Source organism: Trachypithecus francoisi, unplaced genomic scaffold, assembly GCF_009764315.1.
Source record: "Trachypithecus francoisi isolate TF-2019V2 unplaced genomic scaffold, Tfra_2.0 Lachesis_group5, whole genome shotgun sequence".
Classification (NCBI taxonomy): domain Eukaryota; kingdom Metazoa; phylum Chordata; class Mammalia; order Primates; family Cercopithecidae; genus Trachypithecus; species Trachypithecus francoisi.
The window spans coordinates 47,302,540-47,327,851 of NW_022681470.1; the positions used below are offsets into that span (position 1 = coordinate 47,302,540).

At 33.3% G+C, this 25,312-nt stretch overlaps 1 protein-coding gene and 1 long non-coding RNA gene across 2 annotated transcripts in view; one reads left to right on the top strand and one right to left on the bottom strand.

Moving 5' to 3' along the window:
* The window catches only part of BRINP3 (BMP/retinoic acid inducible neural specific 3), a 388,006-nt gene extending 369,685 nt beyond the window's left edge, over nt 1-18,321 (bottom strand). The window contains exon 1 of the mRNA XM_033197383.1: nt 17,580-18,321. The gene's annotated coding sequence lies outside the window, so the exon portion shown is untranslated. The remainder of the gene's footprint in view (nt 1-17,579) is intronic.
* Nucleotides 18,322-20,763: 2,442 nt separating this feature from the next.
* On the top strand, nt 20,764-23,177 carry LOC117075230. Its single transcript, XR_004433885.1, has 2 exons — nt 20,764-20,934; nt 22,147-23,177. It is a non-coding gene; the product is annotated as an uncharacterized LOC117075230 (long non-coding RNA).
* The last annotated feature ends 2,135 nt before the right edge of the window (nt 23,178-25,312 follow it).

Below are 25,312 nucleotides of genomic sequence, written 5' to 3' on the forward strand. Positions count from 1 at the left end.
AATTTATAAATTATTAATGAATGACCTTATTTGGTTGCTTTATTTGGGTAGGGTTACAACCATATTAATCCATGTGTCAGAGATGGTTTAGCAAATAGAGTTTGTTTGTAACGATGTAGTGTTAGGATATTAGGGGTGACAACTGAGGTGAACAGCTAAACTTAGATATACTGCCAAGAAAGAGAAATCACAAGTTCCAATGAAAGATGGTAGAAATTATTAAACTACTAATGAATTTATCACTTTTTCTATAGTGTGGTGAAAATGCAAAATAGTCCAGAATTTGATATTCGTAACCAAGAGGATAAGTGGCCAACTATGGAGATGAGAACATCAATTCTCAATATTTTCTGGACAATGGGAGAGTGATTTTATATAAAAGAGAGAAATAAAAGAGAATGAAGAACAAAAAAAAAACAAAACAAAACATTAAAAACAATACAAAATTTAAAGCATGAGTTTATGTTTAAAACATGGTATTTAATTAAGAAGTGGTATTTATGGATTTCTTTCATTAAAAATAAGTCATAAATATTAAAATATCTCTTTGAAAAACAGATACTTAGTATAGGTCCTACTCTTAAATTCCTTCTCACAAAAGAAAATTTACTGTGAAGATCACCTCATGATACAAGTCTATTTGCAAATCCTCAATGGCCTTGATAATCTGTGCAGAAATAAAATACACCAAAAGTATGTTACATATATACTAATGTATACTAATGCATACAATATATAATAAATGCATAAATAATGTGTATAATATATATTCTATATATGATTATTCTTTCTCACTAGCTGTCAATAGTCTTATTCCAAGGTGGCAGTACCTTACTTTTATCTAAAATACTGATATATATTTGAAATTCATAAATATTGAAGTTCATAAATATTGAATTTCCAGCTCTACTGGAAATTCATAATTATTTCCAATATAACTGAATTTTCAGTGAATTTCCAGTAGAACTGAAACTGTGAAGATATAAACAAAATATTAGGAATCACTGAATTAAACTTAATATCCTTTAAATTGGTGGGTCATGTCACAGCGGCGCATCTTTTAAATCTCTGTATCTTATTATCCACAACCTAATTAGATGTCCCATGCTAATTATTACTATTCGTTAAATGATTAACGTTGCAAACTGTATCATTTCTTTTTTTTTTTTGCATTTGCATTTGGACTGATTTTTGCTGCTTATATATCCAAACTATTCTCTCAGGAACCAAAACCTGCTGAAGAATTTGAATATAAAAAGTCATTTCAGAAAATCATTGTATCAAACATATTTACTTTAATTTTGAGTAATGTAGAACCCATGGAAAATTGAAAGACTGATACAGTACATTCTTACATATGCATCAGGCTGAGTCACCAGGTTGTTTTTGTTTGTTTGTTTGTTTGTTTGTTTTTGTTTTTTACCATATTCTCACTCTCAGTATCTTTTTCTCTTTCCCTCTCTCTCTCCCTCTCATAAATTTTTAAGTATTGGACAAAGGTATAAATAAAATTGGCTAATCTGCCCAATGTCTACAACCATTCTCTAAATTTATTCTCTTGAGCAAATACTATGCTGTTCTATAAAATAGTTCCTTAACATTAATGGTTACTAATACTGAAGCTTGTAAATGTAAAACTATGAATCTTCAAAATACAATATACAATATTCAAAATAACTATTTAAAAAGTCACATTCTTTCAAATACTATGACATATATTATTCTATTGAATCTATTAAACTATAAATGTTAGTCATTTGATTATTATAAAATAAAATATTTATATGTATTACCCCAGAATCTGTTTATAATATATAGCATTATTATATAATCATATATAACTGTAATAATTATTTTTCAATTATACATTTAAGTAAATACTAGCTATGAAATCAGTGACTACTAAATACATAATTGTGTAAGTAAATAAATGGTAGATGAATTAAAAATTTTAACATAAATTTTCAATAGTGTTTCCACAATATTTTATTCATTCTTTCAATTCCACTCTGGTAGAAGCAATGACGTCGAAACTCAGAATTAAAAAATAAATCTTATTGATCAATTGCAATGTGCAATGTATTATGATAAATTCTGAGACAGAGTTGGGCTTTAAGTCTTAATAAAGATAGTGCTTCTATCCCCTGGAACTTACCGGTTTAGGAAGGCCATATGGAAGGCAGGGCATATTGCCTATGATCATTTCTATTAGAAAACAATACCTCTGTCAAGGAAAACTAAACATTCTCCAAACGTTTTCTGGTTTTCTTATCTCACTAAATCATACTTCCATCTACTCAAATTTTGAAGCCTAAACATGACTTTCACCTACCTTCTCACTCACATATCCAATCAGTCCTCAAGTTCTGTGCATTCTTCCCCCTAAATACAAGATTTACCACTTTTTTCCGCCCCCATTTTACTTGACCAGCTCATGGTATGCACTCAACAATCCCAGCTTTGCCTCTAAACTGTATCACTGCAATAGATTCATGACTAGTTTTCCCACCATCCATGTGGCTCTATCCAGTCTGTTCTTTTTGCTACGGTCAGAGTGGCCTTACTAAAATGTTAAATCTGAACATGTACATACTTTACCCCCACTTAAGTAATGACTTTTGTTTCAGGATATCAGATCTCTTTAAAATAACTTCTAAAATTATCTTCCCTTGCTTAACTCTCTGTCCATATCTTTCTTATGTGTATGTGCCAGGACAGTTATTAACCAAATATCAACTTCATTTTTCAGCCATGATCATATACCTCATCTTCACTCCATTTTCTCTCCAAGATCTGTTTATGGAGGTTCCTCTGGCTGAACCACTATTTTGACTAGGATCTCTTCATCTGCCTAACATTGACCTTAAAACCTCAGACTAGATTACCATTTCATTCACAAAGCTTTTTATGACCCTTCGAAGTTGGTTGGTCATTTTTTTGTGCTCCCATTACTTTCCCTATGATGGTACATTTACATGACATATTTGTTTGCTTGTTTGCCCTACTTCTCTGCATATCTCCTTTCCTTCAATTAAATTAATTTGGAGAGAAAAAATAATTGTTCCTGTCTTAATGACAACAAAACAGTCGCCAAAGTTTCTGAAACAAACCTGTATATGTAAGTATTGGTAGAGTGAATGAATAAATGTTGATGAAACGAGTAGTAAATTAGGGTGCACCTGGTGTGATATGACTGGCAAGACCATGTCATAAAAAGAAAATTTATTCTTCATAGAAATAGAATCTACAAAGGATCTGTATCTGAATCTGCATCTGAGCTGAGCGTCAGGATGAAAATAGCTTTGGCAGTTGAAGAAAGGGAGCAAACGGAGTTATGAGGTAATGATTTTTAAGCCCAGATTGTTTGTTGACAAGTTCAAAGAGTATCAAAGCAAAATATTTTTTAATTTTAATTTTAATTTATTTTTATTTTTTATTTTTTTGAGACAGAGTTTCACTCTTGTTGCACAGGCTGGAGTGCAGTGGCGCAATCTCAGTCACTGCAAACTCCTCCTCCCAGTCCAAGCAATTCTCCTGCCTCAGCCTCCCAAGTCACCGGGATTATAGGCATGCACCACCATACCCAGCTAATTTTGTATCTTTAGTAGAGATAGGGTTTCACCATGTTGGTCAGGCTGGTCTCAAACTCCTGATTTCAGGTGATCCATCCACCTCGGCCTCCCAAAGTGCTGGGATTACAGGTATGAGACACCATACCTGGCCCAAAGCAAAATATTCTTAATGTAAAAAAATGTTAAGGACAAAAATATAAAGTATTATTATTAATTATTAGATCGGGGACATAACAATAAGAGATTATCATATTATGCACAACTGGAAAACTAAGGACTTTTTCACTTATGTTCTATAATTCAATTTGTACAGAGAGAGACTGTATATGAAAGTCAAACCTAGATCCTAATCAACAAACAGCCAAACCAAAATCCCCCTCTAATTGAGGAGCACAATGAGAATTTAAAGAATAATAGTAAAGAAACAGGAATTGAAGAGCCTGTTCCTCTCCATTTGGAAAATCATATACAAGGATAATTTTGATTGAGGTCTCCCTGACTACCTGGGGGGGAAATAAATAAAATGATGATAAAATGAAATGCTATTTTAATTTTCTTCACAACAAAATTAACACCTTTTTAATCCTTTTGATATACCAAGCATTTTTACGAAATTTTCTTATTTCAGTTCTCAGCAGCACAGTGTAATATATATTAAGATCCCATTTGTACTCTTGAAGTCAAAGTGAATACTGTAGTTTTCCTGTTGTATTCTACTGTAACCTAATAATAACCAATTTTTGAGGTCACCTTTGTATAAAATAAAAATTCAAATGAAAGAATATGATTATCTCAAGCTATTGTAAGCAAGCAGGTGTTCTGAGTAACTACATATTATGAGTTTTCACTGAGTGTCTGCTTTGTATAGTTTAATATTTTCAATTAAAGTGATAGTTTAAATCTACTAAATGTGATTTAGTTAAATAAATATATATATATATATATATATATATTTTTTTTTTTTTTTTTTTTTTTTTTTTTCTGAGACGGAGTCTGGCTGTGTCGCCCAGGCTGGAGTGCAGTGGCGCGATCTCGGCTCACTGCAAGCTCCGCCTCCCGGGTTCATGCCATTCTCCCGCCTCAGCCTCCGAGTAGCTGGGACTACAGGCGCCCGCCACCACGCCCGGCTAATTTTTTGTATTTTTAGTAGAGACGGGGTTTCACCATGTTAGCCAAGATGGTCTCGATCTCCTGACCTCGTGATCCGCCCGCCTCGGCCTCCCAAAGTGCTGGGATTACAGGCTTGAGCCACCGCGCCCGGCCTAATTAAATATATTTTAAAACATGTACTATAAACTCAAAAATTAGAAAACTTTCTTTTCAGATTACATGTGATATTTATTGGGTTGAAAAGTATAATCATGGTTAAACTGGATTAATTTACCTATCTACTCCTCAGAAAAATTGTAAGATTAATCCAATAGGCTTTGATTATTCAATCTTATTATAAATTGCTTTATAGTACTACTAAAAATAAGACAATTCAACACTGACATAGTTGGTGTCTAACAATGGGAGACATAATAAAATTTCAGTGAAATGAGATGACAATATTTTGCTAAAACGCAATCATACAATTTTAATTAATATCATGTTTTTCATGTTCTCATACAATAGATAACGAAAAGGATATGAGGGTCATTTCTAACACGTATTATTTTAAGGGATAATAGTGTGAAAATTCAGAACTACAACTGAAAAAAAAAAAGAAAAATTATAACATCATTTGCCAAGAAATATCCTGAGTACAAAAATAAAGCTTTGAAGACATTGCTCTTTTAGAACATCAATCAATACTCAAGTATTAAATTTGATGAACATATTCAAACAAATAAATAAGGTAATACGTTATCTTTCTACATGTGTAAAGATATGCATTTTCATTTTCGAATGTTCACAGATTCTATATATTCTATAGTCAGATTAGTAAAAGAATGAGAGCTTCATTATTCAATAAGTTGCATCATTACATTTTGGTAATGATGTATAATTTCACACTTTAGTGAAATACTGATTATAATCTATAATTTTATATTTTAAATGACTTCAAATTGTTCTTTCTTAATCTATACATTTTTATTTAAAGGTAATGAATTTTTAGATAGTCTAACAAACTAAAATTTGCTACCGTACTTTCTAAAGATGTAAAATAATTCATCAAGATATGAAATCTTGCTTTATACAATGTAGGCCATTCTCCCTATAAATAGGTGGGATTTTGCTATTCTATTTCTATACTCCAACAAGAATATAGAGAAATAATTTCTGTATGTTTGTTTTCTGTTGAAACAATAACATGTAAAAATGGGAATAAAATAATTCTGAAATTTAACAAGAAAAATTATCACTGGATATTTCTAGGAATTATAACAACAACTACATCTTTCAAAAAGTAAAGACACTTAAAAAAAAAGAAAACTAAAAATGAATGATAATCCTCAAAGTAAAATGGTATTTAATTCCAAGCATCACAGCAAACTGAATTTATTCAATGAATGGCTACAAAAATGGCGGAAATGGATGTTTATTTGAAATAGAAATCCCTTTTGAATTTCAAAGACAAATGTCTTGGTATATTAATAACTACCTTAATTTTTTTAACAAAGTCGGTCATAAATTATGAAAGTAAGTAGAGACTGGATAGATTTTCATTAATGAATCTTGCAAAATTTTATAATATGCTATTGTTATCCTTTCTAACACTTTTGTTCATATGACCAGATTATGAGAGATTTGCTGGCAGTTATTATGATTTTGTAATCCCTGGGGCCCCTAATATGTAACACACTGTCTTAGGCATAGTAACTTTTTGGAACAGGCTCTGAATTGAACTCCTGCTTATTTTTTTAACTTTGTAAAAAATAAATCTTCTGGGGCTGCTTTATTATATATGTTTACACTAGCAGGGGATTATTATATTAATGTGTTATCAATGCATTATTATTGCACATTTTTATTTTTCTATTCTTTTTTATTTATTTCTCAAAAGAACAGAGCTTCCTTGTCTTCAATCATATTATACCAGTTAATACCGACCTTAGAAATGAGTTCTTCTAGTCATATAACTCTGCTAAACCTCTGTTCCAGAAGATCATTCTTCTTGTTTATTTTAGCTGGTCAGGCAATATAGTGCCTATGAATTACAACTTTAAGCCTTTTCCAAATTAATGAGGGTTAGTATTCCTCTGAGAAGTATATACTGCTAAGGAAACTAATCTCCCGCTTGATCCCGTCAATACAGTCTTTTCCTACCAATAAAGAAGTTAAATGCTAATACCTAATGGTAGAACTGATTAGAAAAATGAAGAGAAGGTGAGTTCCATTCCTTAGGTTGGCCCAGCACGTAGGGGAAGTTATTCTTAAGAGCCCCAAATACCAGAATCACTTAGGTTGCCTGATAAACATAAAATATCATGGTGTTTCAATGTAGATAATCATATAATAAAATATCATTGTAAGATTCAGATTGTACTCCGTTTTACTTCATAAAAAAATCAGTCAGGCACTAAGGAATGAAGTTCAAATGAAAGATGTTGAGAAAGTATATTAGATTGGAAAATCTAATTTTAATATAAAATATAGGGAACTCTTTGACAAAGACTCTTTACTGGACCTAACTCTACTCAGGCTCCTGTTTACTCAGTTCTCAGGCCCTGACTTCTGAGCTTCTGTATTCATCTCTATGTTGTCCAATTTTAACAAGAATCCTGCTAAGTCAGTTTTATTAGAATCTTCACCTTTAATATATGATCCACTTAGATATCTGATTGGGTTCCTCATTCTCCACTATCCTGAAGGTGATATCTGACCACCCTCACCTGTCTTTAGCAAGAATCCTGTTAGAACAGTTTAGCCAGAACCCCCTCTTACCTTTGATATTTTCTCTTAGTAATTTTCCATCCACTGATCCCCATCCTTCTCCTTGGCTATAAATCCTACTTTTTCTTGTTGTGTTCAGAGTTGAGTGAAATAGCTCTCTTCCACTTACCAAACCCCATTAAAGTAGCCCACCTTGAATAAAGTCGATCCTATAAGTCTTTAACAAGTATTATGAATAATTTTTTCTTAACAGCTTCAGAAAATGTATAAGAATTAATATATTTTTCTACCAAAACAGTAAAACAGAAGACAATTTAAAATAAAGATTAAAAGGATATGTAGAAATGAAGTAGAAATGTTGGATACAGATATCAAGATTTAATTGTTGTTGTGACTGGCAACATGATTTTTCCTTTCCTGGCAGAATCTAAGAATAGAAAGTGTTCCACTTGCAAGGATAATAAAATGCTTTTTATTATTAAAAAAATTTTGTCACATAAGTGTCAATTTAAAGAAAATGTAAAGAATATTGCTCCCGCACTTTTGGATAGTATTCTCAATTTCAGTTTTACAAAGTTTTTTTTTTTTTTCCATAACAACAATCTCAAATAAAAACTAAAACTACAAAAATGGTTCAGCAAAGATATTCATACTGCTCTACATAAAGGCTTACTAATAAAATCTAAGAAGAAGACTCAATACTGAGACAAAGAAATCTTGGAGTTTGGTAACCAAATGGACATCTCTTGATCTGTAATTGCTCCCAGGCTTACCCTGGAGTTAACCAGGCATACAAGGTGAAATGAGCTGTTTAATTAGAAGTTATTTTCTTGAGAAGCATAAAGAAGAGCATGTACTCTGAAATCACTGACAAAGAAGTATTACATTTAAGGAGCTTTCAAAGATGTTTCAGTAAAATTTTTACTAAGATAAAAAGAGGTAGTAATGATCTAGTCCATAGGAAGAAACTTTCAGAATTTCAGAATAATAATCTTGAGTGTCTTTTTTACCAATTTCTAAGGAAATGAAAGTGTTTCAACATTTTTAACCCATGAATGTGTGTTACAAATATTATTGGTAAACCCCTTAACTTGTCTTCTTGCTGGTTACAGAAGTCATTCAATACACATGATAACAATTCCACTGTAGTTTAGGCAACATGAGGCTGATTTGTCTCTGTTTTATACAATAATGTCGCTGTGGCACCAACAAGTGAAATTGGCATGTAGAAGGTCTTAAATAAATGGAGTTTATTAATAAATAAATGGAATTAAAAATAAATTTGTAAATAAAACCCTTGTAATGTTAATCTGATTTTTCATTAATTATTAAAATAAAAAAACCTACTGGAAATGTTTTCATTAAAAAAACAATATTTTGGAGATAAAAAACAAAACAACACACAAAATGCCACAAAATCATCACTCTGAGAATTGTTATGACTATTTTCAGAAATGTCCTGGCTTCTATATTTCTCTTTAATAGTTATTCTTTAGTACCTTATATAGAAAATCCATTCTTCATTGTCTTTTCTCTATAATGAAAAATAGACAACCCTCTTGTCTCTAAGATAGTTATATTTACAATATCAAAATTGGACTTGTATGCAAATAAAATGAGTGGCCAAGCATTAAATTTGATTTTTAAAAGTATATTACAAGTATATAAAAGTAGATTAATTTTTAAAAGTATATTAAAAATAGCAAAAAACTGTAAGCATCTTATGAGCAATGGTTACATCTCTTCATTGTTATATTCCCAGGGTTTACACCATTGCACATAATTCATCATATATCTGATGCACTTGTTTTTTTAAAGAGTCAAAAACAAAAGTGATTTACAACAAACTAACAAGACTAACACCAAGTATTTAAATCTTTATATGCTATTTTCCAAAGCCTCCTTAACTGCCATCTAATAAAGCATGTCTGAACTCTGGGTGTTTCTAATTAAAGAATGCTTCTTTAGCAATTAACCTTAGCACAACTTACCCAGTTGACAGAGAGGCTTGGATAGCCCAAATTTTAAGTCAGAAGTTAGCCTTATAATGTCTCCAAAAGTTATATGGTGTCTAACTAAGCTTTCTTTCTTACAATAGACATCTACTTTTATCATTCCCCAATATACAATCATGAGAACACTTGATATTTCCAAGGACCACTTGTCAATACATGAATTTATCTTCTAAAATAGCCCAAACTGTCTTCAAACTCAAAACGTTATGAGATACTATTTCAAAAAAAAGTCAACAATTTTTAAACTTTAAAAACATTTCTGAAAAATTTTCTGAAGATTTTTGATGACAGTCTTTACATAAAAAAGAATCAGCCAAATTTTGAAAAGAAATAAAATTAAAATGAGACATTACGATATCTGACGTAGAGAGACTATTAAACATTAGCTATTCTTAGCATGTCATGCACAAACTAAGTGGTAATTTTTTAAATCATCTCGTTTGAACTTGTCAAGAATTACCTTCTGAACAATAATTACAGTAATCACTATTACTGGGCTTATCTGAGACCAATATTTAGGAATAAATACATTTTAATTAATAGTTAATAATTGTCTGGTTTAAGATCTTGAGTAAATTGTCTTCAGCTTTGACTGACACAAATATATATCTAAAATATAGGAAAACATGTCAAAGTTATATCACTTCTGTAATTAAAGAATCATGTGATGATAAACTTTTATTTACCTTACTAAAGATTATTAAAAAGAAAGAAATATTTTAACAGTTAATCAAAACACTTATTATTGGAGCTGCTGATTCTTACTCAAAATCAGAATTGGTTTTCTTAATTAGCAGCTATGAATGATAGGTTTAAAAAGCAATAATGACAAAAGTCATCTTCATTTTTATTCCGGTCTGTCTTACAATTGTAATTTGTTGTTTTGTCTTTCAAATTGGTTGAACAAGATAGTTCTTAAAATTTCTTCATTTCATGGCTGGATGAAAGATACATATGAAAACCTGCCAGAGTTCACTCTACAAGGAAACAAGAATCCTCTGAATTATTTTTCCCATAGGTAAGTTACTATTCAAACATATTAGCATTACATTTTTGACCAAAATATAAAGATAGCTATACATTTAATAAAACAATAATCTACTTTGATATAAAAGTTCTCAAACAAGGAATTATGGATTGCAAAATTGCATATCTTTTTGGAGGTGAGAGTAGAGGACGCTTATAAATCCATAGAGTTTCTCCACTCAAAAGTGAGTTAGTTGCATAAAACAATTAATTTAATTTTAAAAAGGTTTAAAAATTATTTCTAAAATACACTTTGAATGCCCTTTACAATTTTTTTCAGGAGACCCTTTTTTCTTAGGTATGAAGTTTAAGTTTCAATACACAGAGAAGGCTAGATTCACTTCTCTTTAGTTCACATTAGGAAAAATAATAGTGCTGTCTTTGAGTTACTCTAAATTTCCTGCTGAATCATTGAATAAGTAGAAATGAGTATATCTTATACACCTGATAAGCACAGTTTTCTTCATAATTGTTTATCCATGAATTTTTTAAAATAAAATTAACAAGTTGTTTAAAAAACTCTTTGGAGTAAAATTCATATTTAGGAAAAAAATACACTTTCTAGTTGTTGATACTGTTAATTAATCTAGTTGTTGGTACTGATAATTAATTTTCTTCTAGATTATTCCATTTTGAAACTTATAGTCTTCTTCCTCATTATTCTTTAGTACAATCTTGACAATATTACTTATCATATTTATAAAATGTACTATTACTGTGTCTTTATATATTAGTGAACTGGTCTGGGTGAATAATAAGAAATTCTATTACTATAAACTCAAGTATAGTCATTTTATTTTAATGTTTTCAACAAGCTAGATTTGGTCTATGTATTAACATGCTTGGTGTTATATGGGAAACATTAAGAAAGCAAGCATTAATTATCTTAAAATAGTATTTTATGCAACTTTGTTGCATAATTTATTCAATTTTTCATAGTTTTTCTTCTACCAATTTAGAGTGTATTATTTAAAAGGTGTTCATGTCTGAAAAAAACAGGACTTCTTCTGTGTATATATATTTACAGGACTGAATTTTCAAACCACCAGAAATATTACCATACTAATGTCACGAAAACCACTTTATTTATTATCTATGCCAGGAACTTCCTGATTTTATTAATTTTTGTTTTATATTTATGTTAACTATAACATAAGGGGCTTCAGCAGACAGCATTAAATTGCATATTTAAAGGCAGTTACAGAAAAATTATCTTAAAAATATATGCATGAGGTATTATACAGAGCATAATTGTACTCAACCTTCACACAGATATGTGATTTTTAATCTGATACTTGAATAAACTCATGCCTTAATACCTAAATTTATTTTTTGATTTAATTTAATCACTTTTTTTAGACCGACTTACATTTTTGGACAGCATCTGAAACATTTAAATGAAAATATTTGTTATTAGTGACAGTAAGAATTTAATGAATCTGTAAAATAACAGTGTAGTTATATACTGGCCACTATTTGACGCTGAACAATCTAAAATGCATGGTTACTGAATTCTAGTCTTCCCAATGCTAGATTGTTTTTTAATAGTGCAATATTTTAGAGATAGCTTTTAAAATTAACAAAATGCAACAGTCCAGAAAAGTTAATAAAAAAAAGCTTAATCCTGATGAGCTTGGCTGATACTCACAGAAATCAGGAAAAATAAGTCTATCTATAAGTATTCTTTCACAATAAATCTATAATGGAATATAAATGAAACACACCATTATGAGAGAATAATTCTTTCACAGCAGAGAACTATAATACATTCTAATGTAATGTTCACATATTTATTAATTTAATCAATAAATGTGTACTTTATAGATTTAATTTGCTGTAACTATAATATGGTAGCTACTTTATTAGCTATTAAAAGGAATTTGTTTTGCTTTGGGTGCTTTTAAAGGCATCCACATCTCATCTGAGTAAATTAGAGTTTAGGCATTAAAACAAATACTTCTGAAAAAAATAGTAAAAATAGGTTGCACTGAGAGTACTTTTTAACTCTAAACTTAAAAAATAAAACATTGACAAACAATGAATAGTGATTATTGAAAATAACAATGAAATAGAAGAATGAGAATCTATAAGATTTCTCAGTTTAGTAGATAACATGTCATTTTTCACCATCTCAATTTATACAATCATGGTTGAATATAAACATTTCAAAATTTTATAAAACATCAATTAATGCAGTCAACTCATTGTAAATATATATGCTATATTTTCAATTTTGGGAAAGATATTGATTAGTAAATAATAATTGAGTTACTGCAATTATTAGAGCATCAATTAATTACTCATGATGAGTTATTTTGGGTATGAAATTGGGAAAGTCTCCGGAACTGTGTGAACTTTATTTTAAACATTAAGTGTAGAGGAGTGGATTAAAAGCTTATAAGGTAAGCTTATAAAGTAATTATCTAGCAAGACTTTGTAATTGGATAGGTCTACAGGTGAGTAACTGGATACAAATATTCTTGATAGCTTATATTTATGCTTTGAAAAGATGGGGGTAGAAACCTAAAAAAGTTCCTTGTGAGGACATTTGATAACCAGTATAAAATGGTTACGGTGGCTATTTGATACTGTTAAAAAATAGAAAATTAAGAATTTGGCCAGAACTTCCAAGTATGTCTTCAGTAGAAAGGTCATTAGTATTCATTATTAAATTTCATACTCAGACACTCATTTTCAAAAAATAGGATATTTCCTAAAATAGAATAAATGTTATTAAACGATCCTCCTCCTTTTAGCAACTAAGATTATCCATTAGCAGTCAATAATATTCACACAGATTATTTTTTATTTTGCTCTCCTTTAAAAATTATGAATTATTAACACTAAAATAGTAAAATTATAGAGAACACATAGTAGTTCATGAAGAAAGTGGACAGAGTTATACTTTCAAGTGTCTAAATAAGTTTATCCAAGTACTTGCTAAATTAAAACACCAAAAATGCCAGATGTCACCCTAATTAATTCTGGTAAACTTTATATGAGTTTGTAAAAAGCGTTAGAAATTAGAAGTTTGTCTAAAGTTTCTCCTTTTTTAAGTTATTACATGAAAGTATTTTAATCTTGTTCCCAATTAAGAGTAGAGATCATCAGGTTGACAATATAAATCTGCTAAGAAATCAGATGTTGTTTTTATTAAATAACAATGACAAATCAGTCAAAAGCAACTATTTTGTAAAGGTGACTCTATCCAAAACTGAATAAAAGCAAAGGTTAAATATAGTATAAATAATAATGAATATGCCTCAGGAAGTATATTATTTCAAGTTTTTTAAATTACACGTATTAAAACTGTTATATTTAATCAATATCAAATATTTATTAAATTCATTTGACACCATAACGCCACTGACCAAGATTTGATATTAATATTAAAATAATTGAGTCAACATTATTTATTGTGTGGAGATACAACTTTATCAAAAACAACTAATTACAAATTCAAACTTACATGATATCCTTTGAAAAATATATTTTGTTTTCATAACATATTTGTCCTTTTTAAAGCATCCACATCTCTTACATCATTTTTTATCTACAACTCTCTGAGGTAGGCATTGTTTTCTCCATGTGAGAGATGAGAAAAATAAATGAAGAGTGGTCAAGAACATCTTACCAGGATTACATTAATCCCAGGTAGAACTAGAAATGAAATTCAGGAAGGAAAGTCTAGATGTATAAGCACTCTACTTTTCCCAGTAACCCATTATTAGGATGTGAAAGAGAAAGACAGTGAACGCCTTAGAAGAGAACATCACTAATCATAAGCACACAATCATAACATCCAAAAATACTTGAAATATTTTTCAAGAAAAAATAAATTTTTTCTAAAAACAATATGTGTGCAAAACAAATATAACACAAGTTGGTGTCATTCCCATGTGTTCCTGGACTCTTTTAATATTAATACCCAATTTACTAAATGTTTCAGACTCTTATTCTAGTAAATAACTGCCTCTTTTAAAGATAATATGAAAAAACTAAAAATAAATAGAGGAAACATAAGAAATTGAATCATCGGTTGATAATGAAACATAAAAGTTTGGAAATCCCAACAGTTGTATTCTTTGTACTTGTAGAGAGAAACACACAAATACACTACACTGAAAATAAATTCCACTTTTTTTTAAAGAATACACAAATCTAGGAGTGAAGCTAATGGTAGAATTACACACACACACACATACACACACACACACACACTTTGAGTTCCAATAGTTTCTTCCTACTTAGGTTGTATTTACTTAACTGCAATGTACAATAACTTTGCCTGAAGAAAATCAAGATGTAATTTATGAAAATATACGTTTCTATGATGATGAATTTCTTAAGATAAAATGTCCTATGAGAGGATGAAATCACCTATTATCTGATTAAAATAAAATGAAATTGATTGTTATATGGTATCATTTTATTTCATTTGGAAAACATTATTAAAATAACATAGATTTAAAAGAAATATCTTCTCCAACCACCAAAAATATGTGTATGTATACAAATATATATGTATACACACACACACAAACATATACACAATGAGCATATCTACTACAATAAAATTGCTAAGGATGAAACACAAAAGTATTGGGGAATTAGAATTCATTGACAAATTACTTTCTCTAGTGGAGCAAAAACTACCTTCTGCATCCAACTGAGAAAATCACTACAACTTTGCAATTTTACAACCCAAAGTTACAATTATCTTTCTTATATCTTCAAGATTTTATCAGTAAGCCATACCAGCAGAAAAATTATTGATCAGGGATCTACATCAATAAATGTAAGTACTAAAACTATTTACCAGAGATAATTTAAATAATACAATTTCTTAGAGAAGAGAAAGTGTTATTAACAAGTAGAGGAGTTTTATGATGGTATTTTAGTAAATTTTTGTTGTTGTTTTTTGTTTTTTGTTTTTTGGTTTTTTTGCTTCACTGTGTGGAAAGTCCAGGCTCCTTCAACATGTTAACAAAAAATAACAAAGTAATATCAATAATAATAACAAAACTTATTTGAATATTCAGAATGTGTTTGCCATTTTAATTGAGAAAAATCTGATAGTGGAAGAAATCTATTGGTTGCTCAATCTACAAAACTGAGAATATGAAAGAAATTTATTTGGGGAAGAAAATCCAAAATTTTCTAATTTTTTTTTTTTTTTTCAGTTTTCCAACTGTTTTTCTAAACCCAGAGATTTTCATACTAGGGTCCTACACAACACTGCCCTTGGGCAAGCTTCTTTTTTCCTTCTATTTTACAACCCAAACCACCCCCACCTCATATATTTTTTCTTAAGGTGGAGAAAATAATGGAAATACCCACAAAACAGTTCTCTCAAGTAGTCAAAATTTCTTTATTAGTTCAAGAAACCCTTAATAGTTCTTCATTTGTCCTTTATATATTAAGGTCTGGGACCTTAACAAGAAGCAATGTTTTTAATGCATTTCTGCAACTGCCATCTTCCATATTTTATTAAGGTTATACATTTCTTCTTCTAACTCTCTACCCTTCCCATTTCTTCCTCTAACCTTGGTCCAATTTATGATTTTTGTAATGTGACTACACATTTAAATAAATGCACACTAAACAGTTAAATTAATGTATGTTAAACATCTAAACTGCTTTACCCTGGTTCATGAATGTGAATATTAAGAAGTTATGCATCATAGCAGGACCAACTGAAAATGCAGATATTCCATTGCTTGCAACACAGAAAAAAAACCACATGATAGTAAAACACAAGTTATATGATTGTGAAGAAAATACATTCATTCCTTACCTGCTTAACTGCATGATGAGAAACAAATTTATGTAATACGCAAAAGAAAGTCCCCCAAATCTGAATCATCTGTCTTCCAAGCTTCTGTGGCAGTTTTATACCCTGGTGCTCTCTTCTTTGCTTACATACATTTGACTAGATAGAATATTTTTCAGTGATACTAAGGTTAATTTGCAACCCTAGTCACCTTTTCCTCCTTTCAAACAGCCGGTGGGCATTTTACACAGCTCCAAACATGCATCTTATTTTAGGAGGTAGTGCCTACACGGCGTTTCCCAGTAGAATTCCTATTACAAGGAGGTTCCTTCTCTAAAGGCCTGATCACATTCTCGACCTGGTGCAAAGTAAAAGGCTCTCCGGTTCAACTCTTGGGGACTAGAAGAACAGCCATCAGAGACTTCAACTCTCTGTCACTGTTTGGCTGTGGAATCAGCAGTAACCAGCGGCCAAGAAGCACCACCCCCTCTCCGGTGGACGCTGGAAGAGAGCGCTCCCAGTCCCACATCTTTCTACTTCCCACCCCCACCTCCAGAAAGAGGAAAATAAAAATAAAAGACCAACTTTAAAGTGGATATAAGCTAGACAGATTCCAAATCCTCACTCTTTGCTTTTAACTTCAGCCTTATATTCCAAGCTCTAGCTTCAAGTTGAAATTCAACTCTCTTCCGCTCACCGCCCTCCAGATTCTTGGGAGTTGGTGAAGGAAAGGAAGGAGTGACCGTCAGCAATAATACTTTAACACAGAGCCTAAGAGTTCTAAGCTCTACTTCGCAGTCAGACAAGGACAGTGATTAGGGTTTCATAAAACAGGCATTCTGAGGAACTGTCGTTTACTAACAATAAATATAGCTCATTAAAATAAATAAATATTAACACAAAAAGGTATTAAGAGACTCCGGAGATCTTAAGTCTATTCTCTCATACAGAAGAGGTTTGCTCAAGTTTGTCTTGAGGAAGGTTGGAAATGGAGCATTCTGGAAGGATGGAAACCCCCTGGCGCACACCACTCTGTCGGGCTGCAAATGCCCACACCAAGCACACGTTAGCCGCAGGGGCTGAGTGCAGAGCCAGCGCTAGCGGGTCAGAGTGGGGGACACCTTTCCTACACGCACGGATTATTCCCACATCAACATCAAGCCTGGGGCCAGCTGGTCAACCAGGTACCTGCTCTCCTCCATTCCCGGAGTTCAGGTGGCATAGGCGTTGCCGTGAGCTGCGGAGAAATCTCCACGCAGAGTCGCCTGTTGATAACCCTCCAGTTCAAACGTTCTTGGCTGCGGGAGCCCCTCAGATGTAAATTTCCCTTTCACATGCTTGAGCTTCAGGTATAATACAGCAAAACGCACTTACCTAAACACCGAGTGTCTGTTCCTTACTGGATCTGACTGCGCTGAAAGTTGTTTTTTTTTTTTTTTTTTTTTCCCCCTCCCTCCACCCTTGCGCAACAACAGCAGTCCTCCAAAGAGGATGTTTGAATTGAATTATATGAAGCTCTCCTTTCTTCAAATGAAGTCACGGACTCTGATGGTAATAGCTTGTCAGGCAGGACGACCGGACTGGGAAAGAGATCAGGTAGAAACTAGTGACCTAGTGACGGGTGAGGGGCGCCAAGTGGTGCGGACAACAGTCTCAGCCCTGTTCCCTCTCGGTGGGAGTCAAGGGGGGAAAGCCCTTGAATCCCGAGACTGGGGGATGGGGTGACGCTGCAGCTGGAGTACTTTTATGTCTGGGAGCTAAAAGGGCTTTTGAATTTAAAAAAAAACATTGCTTGGGTTGTCGCGTCAGTCATCAATGACGACAAGAATAGTACTTTCCCAGAAATTAAAAAAAAAGAAAAGAAAAGCGTGAACAATAGGTTCTTACCTCCATCTATCCCAATAAAAGGAAATGTTGTAGAAACCAGGAACTTGCCCTTAATTTGGGGGAGGGGGGCGGATGTTTAGAGAAAACCCTCAGTGGGTGTTAGAAATTACTGATACATGCATGTTTGGCATTTAAATGAATATGGTGTTCTCCTCATTATGTGTCAATATGTGAAGTAAAAGTAAAGATTAAAATGTTTCTCAACACAATTATATGGAAGGGGAGCTGATAATCTTGTCAGTTAAGTCCATAGAAATGTTCATAAAAGCAAAAGGCACTGACCATATTAACATGACTATTAAACACAGGGGGTGGGGGTAGACAAGTATGAAGAGTGAGGCAATTAAATTTTTCATGTAAAGTCTATTCTTGAATTTCAATTTATCAGAACCAAGATAATCAGGGGTTTCTTCTGATAGCTCCTCTCTGAAATGAGTACTCTGTGTCCAATTAACTGTTCACCAGCTAATTCACAAAATCAGAAATGTACTGACAAATACTATGCCTGAATTAAAATACAATGCCCAAAATAATGCATTCATGTGTGATCTGAAATGTTTTAAGAAAAAGAAAAAATGGTGCCCTCAAAACTCACAGTCCTCTTCCTACCATTCAGTGACATTTTAGTGTTTAAGGTCCTGCTAAATTCATAAAAATACACTTTGTAACAAAGTCCTCCCTCAGTCATGTAATTGCTTATCATGAACAAATACTGACCTGAACAACCTTCTGAAGATCAGACTAGTGAACTTTCCAGACCTTGTAATTGTCAGAAAGTCTCTTTTAAGCTCTCTCTTAGATAAACATATAAAATGTGACCTTTCAAATGGCACAAGAATGTATGCCAAGAAGAGTTAATGGAGGTGGGGGAGATTAATGTCAACGTAAACTGTAATATAAATGAGGACAGAAATTTAAAAAATAAAGAAGGTAAAAGATATTGGGGTAATACATGGGATATTGGGGTAATACATGATATGGGATATGTCTTAGTAGTGCAATTGCCACTAACATACTAATTAATAAATATAGTCATATGGATCTTTCAGTTCCAAAAGTAACAAAAATGTGAAAAATGATATACTTCAACCAAACAGAGCTTATTAAAAATAACACTAGTTAAGTTTCTAGTAATAGATAAAGAGAATAACTTACCAGAGGAAATTTCAGGAAGCAAGAAGACTGTGAGAAAAATACATCCAGGATTCAAATAGATATTCCATGATCTTCCAAATCAAGGTAAAGTAGTGAGCTGCAGGGTAGTGGGACTTCAAAATAATCAGCAGTTCCTGGTGGCATGTAACCAAGTAAAAACCAGTTACACAGAGAGCCACGAACCCCCAAGGCAAGAAAGCAGAATGTGAAAATGCTTTATATGGGGGGGGGGGGGGGGGGCGGAGAATGGGGGGGTGATTCGTAGTGATTCTTAAGCAAAGTGAAAATTTACAGGCTGTACATCCCCATACAGTGGGGAAAGGAAGAAGCTGTGTAACCCCAGAGAACAGGAGGTGGAATACAGATAAATCTGCAAAGAGAAGTAAAAGGATGTGTTGAAGACAAGGAGATAAAGAGAGAACTAGTGAGCAAGGCTGTAGTCATCCTGATAGATATAGCAGCAAGAATGATTTAGGCTGCTGGGGAGGATCCAATGAGAATTCAAGAGGGCACCACTTCGGAAATCCTGCTCTGATCTTCCCACTCTCAGTTCTTTGAGAGTTACCTGCGTTGGGACCGTTATTATTAGGATTAATAGTATTCCATCAGTGCATTTCACTAGTATTTCCCTTGAACATTTTCACTCGCAGCAACTGAGGGAGGCGTTGTAAGGAAGTCCAACACAACCAATTCCCCTACTTCCCAAATAAACCACTACGGTCACATTACGATGACCAGATCATCAGCGATTTGCATGAGGCGGCGGGGGGGTGGGGGGTGCGGGTGGTGATGGACGGGCTGAAGATGCGGAGGAGGCCGAGTCGCTAGGCGCTTTCGGGGGCGCTGTGCCGGGGAGGCTTAGTCAAGGGGATCGGGAACCCTGGTTAGATGCAGCAGCGGCGGCAGCAGCCCTCCCAGGTCCCACTTCCTTGGCGTTCCTGCTGCCCGTGACTCAAGGCAATTGACTTCTATCTGAACCCTCAGCTCCGAACGCCTTGCATTAGAAGCTGGAGCTTTGGAGGTTCTGAGGACGGTCTCTGGGGAGCAAGTGGTAGGTTTCGAGGCGCCTGCTTCCTCTCTGATTCCTGCAGTTACTGAGGGAGAGTGCGCTAGAAATGGCTTTGCTGCCGAATGCATTATCTTGCCATTTTCGTGTCCCAATACTGAACAAACGATCGCCTGATCGATCGGTAAGATTAGCTTTATTCCTTCTCCCTATTCCTCTCATTGGCCCCATTCCCTCTGCAAGCCCAAACCCCAATCTCTCTCTCTCTCTCTTTCCCTCTCTCTCTGTTTCCAGGAACTTCTTTTTTTCTCTTTGAAACCGGCTTCCCAAGGGAACTGCCTGTGTGACTGAGAGGCTAGTAATCTGTTTGTAGATGATTTATATTTTGGCTGCAGAATAAATCCTCCTCCCTACTCGGAGTACTCTCCTTAGAGAAGATCCCCCGCCCCCTCCCCATGGGTTCGCTCTCAGAGCTCGGATCTGTATAAAGAGCGCTGTGGGAGTCTTTTGCCCTCCGCTCTAGCTCTATCTTCCTCCGGACCCCGAAGCTTAAGAATTATCCGCCTCACTCTCTTTTTTAGAAATAGGAGGAAAAGGTAGAGTGGAAATTGATTTCTTGCAGAGACTGAGGCGCTGAATGATAGAGGGAATAAACATTTGCTCTGGATAAAAATGTTCTTGGTAAGTAATCTTATTTTCTGCGGTTGAAAAAGAAACAGATTGCTTCTCACTGCCCCATCCCCCACTCCATTCATTTATTTGCTCTTTGTATGTAAATCACGAGCCGGGTCAGTGGAAATTTTCTTTTCCTCTTTCCTAGGAGAGTAGTAGCTTGTAAGGGTGAATTTGAAGTAGAGGGTTTTAAGGAGACAATATGAACGCTTTAAGGTCCTTTGTATCAGACCTTAAAAACCCAAAGACAGATAAAGCAGTTAAATCTCTGTTTGTTTACTAAAGTGGTATTTAAGTATTTCCCTTATTTCCTACTAACTCTCTTTCCTTTCTGAATATAAAGAAAAGAGTTTTAGGCTGTGGGCTCATGTCTATGCTTTTAGTAGGTCTTGGCCATATTCTGAAATACAATTTCAGTTCCAAAATTGAGAATGGTTATTTTTCACATTTCGCAGGTAAATTAAAGCTATAGAAACCACTTATTAAATATGCATCTTGGTTCCAATTATTGCACCAGATACAAATTAGTAGTATCCACAATGGTTATTTGCATATTGTGGTGATACTATAAATTCATAAAGCCTTCTGGTTTTCCATGAGTCTACAGCACCCCCAGCCTGTGCATGTTCACAGTGAGGAAGGAGTGGATAGGTGTAGCAGTACGGAAGAAACCAAAGGGCTCTTGATTGTGCTTACATCATATGTCACCAAGTGTGGAGAATAACATGTTTTGCAAATTGTGTGAACTTGGTTTTCAAGAGTAAGCTGATTATTTTGGATGCACAAAATTAAGGGAGATTTTCTTTAAGAGAAATCATTACATTTTTAATTACAAAATATATTTTACTGGTAAAACATTTAAATTAAACTTTTTTGTGTATTGTTATCTTACTGTAAACCTTCATCCTCCAAATTTAATTAAAAAAAGATAAACTAATTGGCACAAAATGTATTCCTGATGAAAACAGGATGGCTGAAAAATCATCTGAAATGTATGATATTAAAATGTTATTGGTAAGAATAAGCTTCATTTTAGAAAATCAGTATTCTAGAAATCAGTAGTATAAAATTTCAGAAGAGAGATAGTCAAGTGACACATTGCAAGACAAAATATGCATGTTCTCAACTATCTATATAGTCTTTACAGCCATCAACATTTGCAAGAGAAAAAAAATTCAGTAAGGGCATGTTGGCATAACATTTTTTTCTTTCTCTCTTCAGGCTGTTGTCCACCTCTAATGATGTCCTAGAGCAGAAGTGTTTCTTCTGTTGTCTCATTTTACCGACAGGATGATGTTTGTGTATGTCTCTGTGTTTTAGAGAGGCTAACAAATGCTGCTAAGAGGATCTGAGGTTCACATAAAGAGGCTGAAAATTTGGAATTACTTTCATTGCAAATAAACGTTAATAATTGTGAAAGTTAGAGCGCATACTTTTCACATAAGACTTTGATATGCTGCCTAAAGCTACTTACAAAATTTGCTATTCAGAGAAATACATTTGTTTATTGAGGACCCACTCTGAGTTAAATTAGAAAAATGTAACATTCAGATTTATATTTTATATATATGAATCAATGTGTGATTGCTGTTCTTAAAAATTTGAAAAAAAAAAAGATAACAAAAATATTACTTTTGTTACCCATAGTTCATGAACTTTAAAAGTGTTTACAGCATTTAAAGTTTAACAATTTAAGTATTTGAACACTATACTAATTCATATGGTTACATTTGATCAACTCCTTCATGAAGCCACAGGCTTTATATCTCCTAGCTGCCTTTTACCTTCAGAATATATCTGGTTTATACTTAGACTGCTCCAAAAGTTATGCATTTTAATTTTGTGTTGAGAATGTCTTTCTTAGATAATCACAGTGCATATTTGAGGCTAGTACTTCAGTACATTTTATATTATTGGTAATGCTTTTGTTAGCCATCCTGGTGCTGCCTTCTTATAAGAACTGTGTATGAGTTCCAACTAATATATTTCTTACCTATTTACTCACTAAAATTTCTAATCTAAAAGCAATATTCAAGATACATTTTATTACAGAAATTGGAAAGCAATTTGCCTGGGAAGCAAAATGTTCATATGATTCAGGTGATTTTGACATTAAATCTAACTTGTAACAAAAATGGGTTATATAAAGATAAATAAATTGAGACTATTATTTACATAGCAAAGAAAGTCACACATGACATACACATTTATGCATATATAATTAATTTCAATAAAATATTGATATTTATTCATTTTAATCTCTGCTATGTTTTTTTTCCTTTTAGAGTTTTGCCTTTGAAAGAATCTAAAGTTTTAAAAATACCTATGTGCGCAGGAGTCTTCACATTTTATTTTATAAGATCAATATGCTGCTAAATAAACTGGGGCTAATGTATTCAAGTCTCATAAAAAAGTATGTTGGAACTTGAATGGACATTAAGGATCATTTAATCTTATCGCTCATGATGATGAAGAAGTTGAGAACCAGAGAGGTTAAGTGATTAGTGTAATCGTACACTAACTAATAACCTAAGGAACTTTAAATGCAGGTTTATTAACTTAGCTAGTGTTAATTCTATTACTAAGATAGGCATTGTTTGAGAGTGGGCCTAGGAAATAAGTGGAAGGAAGAGAAAACAGTACAAAGATGAATAAATTGTAGCCAGTCTTCTTAGAATCCATTTTGTTGATAGCTAATACTCTTTATGGTAGAAAACTTTTATTTATCTGCTTTATTTTATCCTCCACTCTACTGCCTTCCCATGATTGGAGATTTCATGTAATTTACCCTTGCAGAAAATATCCTTAATATTCTTAGACCTGGCGCAGTGGTTCGCGCCTGTAATCCCAGCACTTTGGGAGGCAGAGGCGGGCGGGCGAATCACGTGGTCAGGAGATCGAGATCATCCTGGACAACATGGTGAAACCCCGTCTCTACTAAAAATACAAAATTTAGCTGGATGTGGTGGCAGGTTCCTGTAGTCCCAGCTACTCGGGAGATTGAGGACAATCGCTGGAACCAGGGAGCCAGAGGTTGCTGTGAGCCAAGATGGCGCCACTGCACTCCAGCCTGGCAACAGAATGGGACTCTGTTTCAAAATCAAACAAACCATATATATGTATATGTGTGTATATATATATTTTTTTCCTCAGTATTCTTTTTGTACATGCATTGAGTTCCTGTTACCTAGACTATTTTCCCTCATGAAATATAAGCTGTCGATAATTTCAGTCACCTGCAATGTCATACTCCATCATGTCACCTGTCTGTTCTACTTTTTAAATTCCCTGAAAATGTAGAAATTGGATTGTTTCAAGAGGAAAGCTGTCCTCTCAAAATAAGAAGTTTAATTAGACTCTAACATATATCTGAAACTATACACACAGAAACACACACACACACAGTATGAAAGAAATGCAGAGACTAAGACAACACTTTTTAATGGAAACATTATGTAAAATACACATACAAAAAAATCCTTGCACACGTGTTCCATTAGTATAAAAACAGACAAACAAAAAACTTTCTAATTTGAATAAAAGCTACAAGACTTCAACCATTTAGGAAGGTTCAGTGTTCTGGAGTGGCTTGAGCCATACCAGTGTTTTTTCATATACATCAATATTTGTGTGTTACATACAAGCCATTTTTGTTTTGAAAATGTCAATTCTAAAGTCGAATAGCAACACTAAAATCAATTTGGCACTAATCATCACTTCAAAAGGGTTATCATTTCTGGATTAAACCAGATGAACGTAGAATCAAATCAAACATTTAAAAATGTCTATAGTGTATGCTTTTAAAATTAAAATGTTTGCACTAATCTGAAAAATTAGTGGTTTATAGAAGGATTTCTAGAACCATATTTTAGCAGCATTCGTATTGCGGTGTGTGTTTTTGTGTGATTAATAATTAGTTTTCAGGCCAGGCGCGACAGCTCATGCCTGTAATCCCAGGCCAACGCAGGCAAATTGCCTGAGGTGGGGAGTTCGAGACCAGCCTGGCCAACATGGTGAAACCCCGTCTCTACTAAAAATACAAAAATTAGCTGGGAGTAGTGGCAGGCACCTGCAATCCCAATTACTTAGGAGACTGAGGCAGGATAATTGCTTGAACCCAGGAGGCGGAGGTTGCAGTGAGCCGTGATCAAACCACTGCACTCCAGTGTGGCAATAGAACAAGACTCCTTCTCAAGAAAAAAAAAAAAAAAAAAATAGTTTTCACATGCATATAATAGGGGTGCAGAGCTTAACCTATTTCAAAGCACATACTGTAATTCTCAGTTCCATGAAGAAGGAACCATGATTATGTTTTTATTCTCAATGCAGTGACTTTGTATCTCTACCACCTAGCACATCTCCCTACGTAGAGAAGGAGCTCAATAAA